The sequence below is a fragment of the Ruditapes philippinarum genome, unplaced genomic scaffold (genome assembly GCF_026571515.1).
Source record: "Ruditapes philippinarum isolate M1 unplaced genomic scaffold, ASM2657151v2 ctg18573_1_1_1_1, whole genome shotgun sequence".
In the NCBI taxonomy this organism is placed as follows: domain Eukaryota; kingdom Metazoa; phylum Mollusca; class Bivalvia; order Venerida; family Veneridae; genus Ruditapes; species Ruditapes philippinarum.
Genome location: NW_026866659.1, coordinates 1,171 through 9,515, shown reverse-complemented (window position 1 = coordinate 9,515; position 8,345 = coordinate 1,171). Strand labels below are relative to the sequence as shown.

The following is an 8,345-nucleotide window of genomic DNA, read 5'->3' as shown; positions in this document are numbered from 1 at the left end:
AAATCGATATTAATACATGTATATTTATATTTTGTATAACCGAAATATAAACAAGTGAGATATATAATATCAGAAATGAACAACTACGTGTTTTTAAAAGTAAGGCAATATTATTGAGAACTGACGACAAATGTTAGTTAAAGAAACGTAATAAGACGATTAATAAATTTGAAAATTAGTTCTGTTTGATTAAAAACAATATACGATAAGATCCTTTTCGAAAGATGTTGAAATCGTAAAGTTTAACGTTTAATTAAAGATGCGCAGGCCTTTGTGTAAAAGTGAAATTCTTTAAATGTGTATTTTTAATTCAACATTCATTTAGGGAGCATAACATTTCTACACTCTTAATTATACAGCGTGCGTGTCTCGTGCAATGATTGACACAAAATGACTTTTTCTTTAGTTGAAAACACATTTTTGTGATAATTACTTTCATCATAATACTAGTAGTCAAGATTGTATCATTAAATGGAGAACGACGAACATTTCTTTAAAGATACGTATCTGTTTAAAAAAAACAGCAACAACAACAAAAGGCAGAAAAGTCGTTATATGTATTATGCAAAGGGGAATCTTAAGTTTTTCGCTTTCAAGTTGTTAAATTTAAAAAGATGTCATCTGACATACACTGTGGAGATGCAGCTCAAATGCAAGGAGGAAAAAAAATATAATTAATCCTGCCTATTCAGCAATTCGTTAAATAATCATACAGAGTACAGTCACCAAAAATAACTTTAAAACAACGATTTAAAAACAATACTATAAATACTTGAATACAAACCTTTCAAAACCATTAAAGCACGGATAGATGTAGATGATACGCTGAAATTAAACCGGGAAGACCTTCTTCATTGGCTGTTAAAAACAGGAACACAAATACTGTAATTGTCATTGCGACACGAAAATAGTTATAATTACTAATTTGTACCACTACCCTAGTTAAGTAATACACGAGAGTTAAATGTTACAAATATACATTACATTACTTTTTTTAGAAGTTGTATCGATGGCATACATTTTTAATTCAATCACGCTTCCTTCTCGTAAACGTCATGGTTCTTTTGTTGTCAGTAAAAACCTTTCCTCCGGGCAAAACCGTATATTCGTTTTGTATTTTTTCAATTAAAGAAATTATTTACTACATTCAATTTCAAATTAGTAATTTGTATTTGATTGCGAGTAAGCCCTGTGTTGAAAACCTTGCAGAAGATATAGTTTACTGCAAGGGTTTCCGGTCAATTGACTGTACAGACTGATCTTACAACACAGTTGCAAAATACTTGTTCTCAATTGATAATGCAAATTATTAAATAGCATGTTAATAGGTTAACATATATTTGTATTGTTGTGTAACTATGTTAGATAATTATAATCAAACAGCAATCAATGTGTTTGTTTTCTAAATACGTTTAATGTTCGTTTGACAATGCCATTATTTGTTAGTAATGAATAAGATGAAAACATATAATGTAAGAATTTCTGTCAAATTGTACTTATTCATTATACGACAAAAAAGGTTACTGCGTATGTTCTCATTTTCTATTTTTAGCGTTATAAATGTTTACATATTTGTAATGTGGACCCTTGCACAAGAAAGACATTGAATACATACAATGCCTAAAAAACTGTATGTCAAAAAAAATCAAAAACAAGATCACATTTGATCACGCGGTCGTTCGTTGATAAGTGTCCCCATTTACGATCGGGAAGTACGTGTTTTAATAGGTATGCACTTTTTAGGAAATCCCAAATGCTGCATTGAAAAAGTGTATTTTTGTCAAAGAAGATGTCTATCTGAGATTCACAAATATAACTTTTGAACCTGAAATATGTATTTTTTGTGGGGTTGTTTGTTCTTTGTAACAGTTTCATTTCCTTTCTTAAAAAAGGTAAACCTTTATGTTCTGATTTTTCATCACGAAGTATAATAGTGATGGGTCCCATGTCCCTTTACGTCATTAGCTAAAATATGATTAATATATAATTGTATATAAGTAAGAAAAACAACACGAAATTAATGCTATGAAAATAATGAAACTTAGAGATTTTAATAGAAAATATAGTCATGCTATCTGCAGAAATGGTTATTTTGAAATATAAGGTTATAAAAATATTGTTTACTTATTTACTAAGTTTAAAAGGGATAAAAAATGTTTCACTAAAAACTTAAAAAAGGCGAAACAAATAAGAATCATTAAACTGTATTGTTTAAAATAATAAAATGTTTTATAGACTGACCTTCTTAGCAAAATTAAACTTTTGGAGTCAGCTACCATAACGTTATGGTAGTTATATCCAATCGTCTTATGTATCAACATATAATATAATATAATTCATTTATTAATTAAACCCAAATTATTTATAAAAATAGATATTTATAAGATCGTTGAATCCATACATTAACAAGAGATGTTAAACAAACAAACAAAATAGTGTAGCCTTAAATTCAGACCAAGCCCTGAAACATAATGTGCCGCTTTGTTTCTGTCCCAGATTGCTTTGCAAAGACCATTGATCACGCAATCCTTACCCAGACTCATTATAAAAGGACCCATGTTCCTTTGTCTATCACTCACATTCCATTGCAAACAGATCGTTTGGCTTTTAACGTTACTTGATAGAAGAAAAAAATCATGGTAAGTAATCGTTTCGTAACTTTGAATTTTCATTTTTCTTTCCCTGTATTTACAAAACGTTTTATTACAACATTTCCTTACGAAATTTCTACAATGTTCATTTTATGTGAGTAATGCTTCCGAGAGATCACACTATTTCCAGATTTTTGTACGGTTGCACTCTGGCGAATTCTTTAGATTTTTGAAGTTGTTCAAGTTAAATTTTATACTAAATGATAACATTGAAGGGTACTTGACTTGAAGTAGGCAAATATAATAATAATAATAATAATAATAATAATAATAAAATAATAAAATAATAAAATAATAAAAATAATAAAGATAATGCTATAATAATACACTTAAAATGATCAAAATGGATACTTAAATCATAGTATCGTACATAAAATGTCATTGTTGTAAAAGTAAAAAAATATAGATTATACACATAACACAACATTCTTTTGCTTTAAAGACTTTGTCGCTTTGAAACGGTTATGCACTTTTTTCAAGGAATATTGATACTGGCCAGGTTTGTAATATCAAAACTAATTATGTTAAAAAGCGTTTTTTTAAATTTTGTTGCAGGGCTTCAACAAAACAATAATAACAATAAAACATCATCATAATAGCCTATATATCGAAACGTTTCTCATTTTATAATTGATCAATTACTGCTTACAGTCCTACGCACAAGCCCAAGATTTCCAGTTTTCCCCAAAATTTCCTATCTCTGGCCAGTGATGAGCATTTAATTATAATTACACGGCTTGTCACTGTATTACTGATAGCAGCACCATTGAATGTTTTATGATCCTATCATGTTTCAAGAATGTATAGTTTAAGCTGGAAGACTAGAAAACATTTTAGATGTAACGAAAAACTAATATTTAACTTTTTAGTGTACAGTCCTACGCACAAGCCCAATATTTCCAGTTTTCCCCAAAATTTCCTATCTCTGGCCAGTGATGAGCATTTAATTATAATTACACGGCTTGTCACTGTATTACTGATAGCAGCACCATTGAATGTTTTATGATCCTATCATGTTTCAAGAATGTATAGTTTAAGCTGGAAGACTAGAAAACATTTTAGATGTAACGAAAAACTAATATTTAACTTTTTAGTGTAAAGAAGACTAATACAAATTGGATTACAGTAAAAAAAAAAAAGGTTTTTAATCACTTACAACTCACAATGAAAATGATTTTGTAAATTACTTTCATATTAAAGGCATATCATACCTCAGTGATTTACATTCTTTTTCTTTTTTTCCAGAAGGCGCAAAATAATGTTTAGTAATGATAATAATGGATTCAAAGCATTATTGAAGCTTATTATTCAATCTAGTAGGGGAAAGAGATGAATGTGATTTTTTTTTATAAAAAAGGTACCAAAATGATACAAGCAAAATGTAAATAAAGTTTTTAAAGAAAAATTCTAAGTTCAAAGAGGAAATATCTCTTGAAATAAGGATACTAGAGTTATAAACCATGTCATGCATGATGTGAGTAATGACAAAGGAAAATTATCTTAAGTCTAGAGTTGATGTCATTTATAATAATAAAGATAATTGTTAGAAATATATTAATTTTCAATAAATCCCTAATTCAAAAATGAAATGGAGATAATTCTAGAAATACAGGACTAATGAGTTATAAATCTAATCCCATATAGGTGTTGATAAAAAAACATTTTTATGCCGCCGAAGGGAGGCATATTAAAATCGCACCGTCCCTCTGTCTGTATGGACGTCCGTCTGTCTGTGCGTCCCCACTTCATTCCTGTCCGGACTATAACTTTGTCATGCATGGAATGATATTTAAATAACTAGGCATTAATGTCTACCACATCAAGACGATGTGTCGCGTCCAAGAATTACGTCCCTACCTCAGAGGTCAAGGTCACACTAACATTTTGAAGTTTCACTTTATCACAATAAAAGTTTATAGGTTCACACATTTGTGTCCGGAATGTAACTTTGTCATGCATGGAAGAATTTTAAAATAATTTAGGATAAATGTCTTCCACATCAAGACGATGTGTTACGCGTCAACTTATCACGCCCCTACCTCAAAGGTCAAGGTCACACTACCATTTTGAAGTTCACTATATCAAAATTAGACTTTAAAGTTACACACATTCGTGTCCGGACTGTCGTGCATCAAAGGATTACAAAATAACTAGGCATTAATATCTTCCACATCAAGACGACATGTCGCGATTAAGACCCCTATCCCTACCTTCAAGGTCAAGGTCATACTTATAGTTTGAAGGTATTCATTCATTCGAGAAGAGAAGATACACATTCATGTCCGGCATGCATAAAAAACTTTTATGATAACTTTTGCACAAATGCCTACCACATCAGGACAATGTATCGCTAAGGAAATATATTTGAAGTTAGAAGTTGATACCTTAAGAAACAAGAGGGCCATGATGGCCCTGAGGTCGCTCACCTGTATATAGGACCCCCACCCCCGGGCCAATTTTTACCCAAGGGCTTTTATTTGTTTATTTGAACAGACTTGGTAGACACCCATAAGAAGATGTTTCATGCTAAACATCTAAGTTCTAGCTCATTGGCATTTTTAAAAGAAGATTTTTAAAGTTTTTACTATACACATATAGTTAACAACAATGTCACCCCTGGGCCAGGGCCAGTTTTGACCCCTGGGCGTTTATTTTAACAAACTTTGTAGATATTTACTTAAAGATGTTTCATGCTTAATATCTTAACTCTAGCTATTTGGGTTTTTCCAAAGAAGATTTTTAAGTTTTTGCTATACACATATAAGGAAAATCAATGACCCCCCCCCCCCGGGCGGGGCCAGTTTTGACCCCAGGGCTTTTATTTGTTCATACTTGGTAGAAACCCATTAGAACATGTTTCATGCTAAATATCTTAGCTCTAGCTCTTTGGGTTCTTTAAAAGAAGATTTTTTAAGTTTTTGCTATACACATATAAGGAAAATCAATGACCCCCTGGGGCGGGGCCAATTTTGACCCCAGAGCTTTTATTTGAACAAACTTGGTAGACACTCATTAGAAGATGTTTCATGCTAAATATCTTAGCTCTAGCTCTTTGGGTTCTTTAAAAGAAGATTTTTTAAGTTTTTACTATATGCATATAGGGAAAATCTATGACCCCCTGGGGCAGGGTCAATTTTGACCCCAGGGCTTTTATTTGAACAAACTTGGTAGACATTCACTAGAAGATGTTTCATGCCAAATATCTAAGCTCTAGCTCTTATGGTTCTTTAAAAAAAGATTTTTTTTTAGTTTTTACCCTGTGCATATAGGGAAAATCTATGACCCCCTGGGGCAGGGTCAATTTTGATCCCAGGGATTTTATTTGAACAAACTTGGTAGACATTCACTAGAAGATCTTTCATGCCAAATATCTAAGCTCTAGCTCTTATGGTTCTTTAAAAAAAGATTTTTTTTTAGTTTTTACCATATGCATATAGGGAAAATCAATGACCCCCTGGGTCGGGGCCAATTTTGACCCCAGGGCTTTTATTTGAACAATCTTGGTAGACATTCACTAGAAGATGTTTCATGCCAAATATCTAAGCTCTAGCTCTTACGGTTCTTTAAAAGAAGATTTTTTAAGTTTTTACTATATGCATATAGGGAAAATCAATGACCCCCCAGGGGCGGGACCAATTTTGACCCCAGGGCTTTTATTTGAACAAACTTGGTAGACACTCACTAGAAGATGTTTCATGCCAAATATCTAAGCTCTAGCTCTTATGGTTTTTTAAAAGAAGATATTTAAAGTTTTTTCTTTTGGTTGCCATGGCAACCAGAGTTCTGCATGGAATTAAATTCTTTGAACAATTTTTAAAGGTGACCACCAAAGGAACATTCCTGTGAAGTTTGGATGAAATTGGCTCAGTGGTTTATGAGGAGATGTCATTTAAAGCAAAAGTTTACGGACAGACGGACGGACGGCCGGACGCCGGACGAAAAGCGATCACAAAAGCTCACCCTGTCACTTTGTGACAGGTGAGCTAATAAAAAAGAAAGTAAAAGTAACATTTTTTGAGAGGAAAAAAATTCATGGGGAGATAATCCTGGAAAATTTGGTGTTAGAGTAAAAAAAACATGGTCACATATGATGTAGTTGATGATAAGGAACACATGTTTGAAGTTTAAAGTCAATACTTTAATATGAAATGAAGATGTTAGAGTAAAATATAACATTATTTTAAGTTCATGGGATATAGTTCTGGAAATACTGGTTTCAGAGTTTTGCACCTTATCAAATGATGTGAATGATGATTAGGAATATACATGTATATTTGAAATTGATACCTTAAGAAATAAAGAAGTTATAGGCGCATAAACATTAATTTAAAGTATGGACGCTGACGTCGACTTGCAAACCGAGGTGAGTAGGACAACTCACCACATTCTTAGTATAGTCGAGCTAATACTTACCTGATCATTTTAGTTAGGAGTCTTGCACTTTGCAGTAAAAGTTACATCTATAAACAGTTTTTTGTTTTTGTTTTTTAGCGAGCCGGGAGGGGGGTTCAGTCAGTAACATGAGTAACAGTGACACTTAACTATTGAACTTTATTTATTATTAACATAATTTATGTTATAAAGTATATTTACAAATAATTGCTAAGTTTCACAATTCAATTAGGCCACAGACCCATTTACAAAAGAAAGGAGAAAAAAACATTGATAAATTTAGTGAGTGTATCTTCTATAGAAATTTGATCCTTCAAAGTTGGGGCCATTTAGATAAGAATACAGAGGGGCAATAAATAATGACAAAACTCTCAACTCAGTGGACGTGTTAATGGGAGATATACAGTTAATAGTGATTTACTAGCTGATAAGCCCTTACTGAGATTCAGCAGGCTGGAAGGGTTTATGCGTAGGACTGTACAAACAAAAGCAAGATTTATTGTACAATTTACAAAATAGATAATTAATTAATTAATTAATTAATTAATTAATTAATTAATTAATTAATAGATTAATTAATTAATTAATTATTTAAAAAAAAACAAACATATTATTAATTACTTATAGGAATGTTCAAATCACCATTATATAAATAATACTTTATACATAGAATTATGTTTATAAGAACGATGTACAATAATTACTTTTAGATATGATAAATTTACAACATCTCTACGTATTTTCTTATTATCCTAACAGTATCGTTATTCACAGCGATTTGTTTTATTTTCAGAATATGATACTTTTAATATCAGCTATTCTATTAGCATGTTGCGTGTCAACTAATGCCCGATATAACGACCAATTTCGAGCAGGTGCTAATATAAACAATGGCGTTCCGAGTCTGTCCGGATCTTGGACAAGGACGGGAAGTAATTGGGAAACATCAGTTCATGGAAGTGTAAGTGGAAATGGAAACTGGGGCGTCGGAGTCTCTGTAGGGTGGCGTTTCAAAAGGGGTGTTGGTTCGGTAAGAGTTCACATTTTATTTACCCGACTAAATTTGTTGGCTCAATATATCAATAACGTAATTATGTTGTATTGTAAACAATCATATTGATATTTTAAAAAGGGAGAAATTATAGTATAAATTGCAAACAAAGATCATAACTGAAATTTATTGTTCGTTTCATTTTGATATTTTCACAAACGACAATCCCATCGTAGGGTATTTTAAATCGAAAAAATGAATTATTTTTTTTAAAAAAAATGCATTAAAAATGAGGGGGTTTTTCAAAACCC

At 31.6% G+C, this 8,345-nt stretch overlaps 1 long non-coding RNA gene across 1 annotated transcript; it reads left to right on the top strand.

Moving 5' to 3' along the window:
* Nucleotides 1–2,528: 2,528 nt before the first annotated feature.
* LOC132733256 (uncharacterized) lies at nt 2,529–8,074 on the top strand. Its single transcript, XR_009626147.1, has 2 exons — nt 2,529–2,639; nt 7,837–8,074. It is a non-coding gene; the product is annotated as an uncharacterized LOC132733256 (long non-coding RNA).
* Nucleotides 8,075–8,345: the final 271 nt, after the last annotated feature.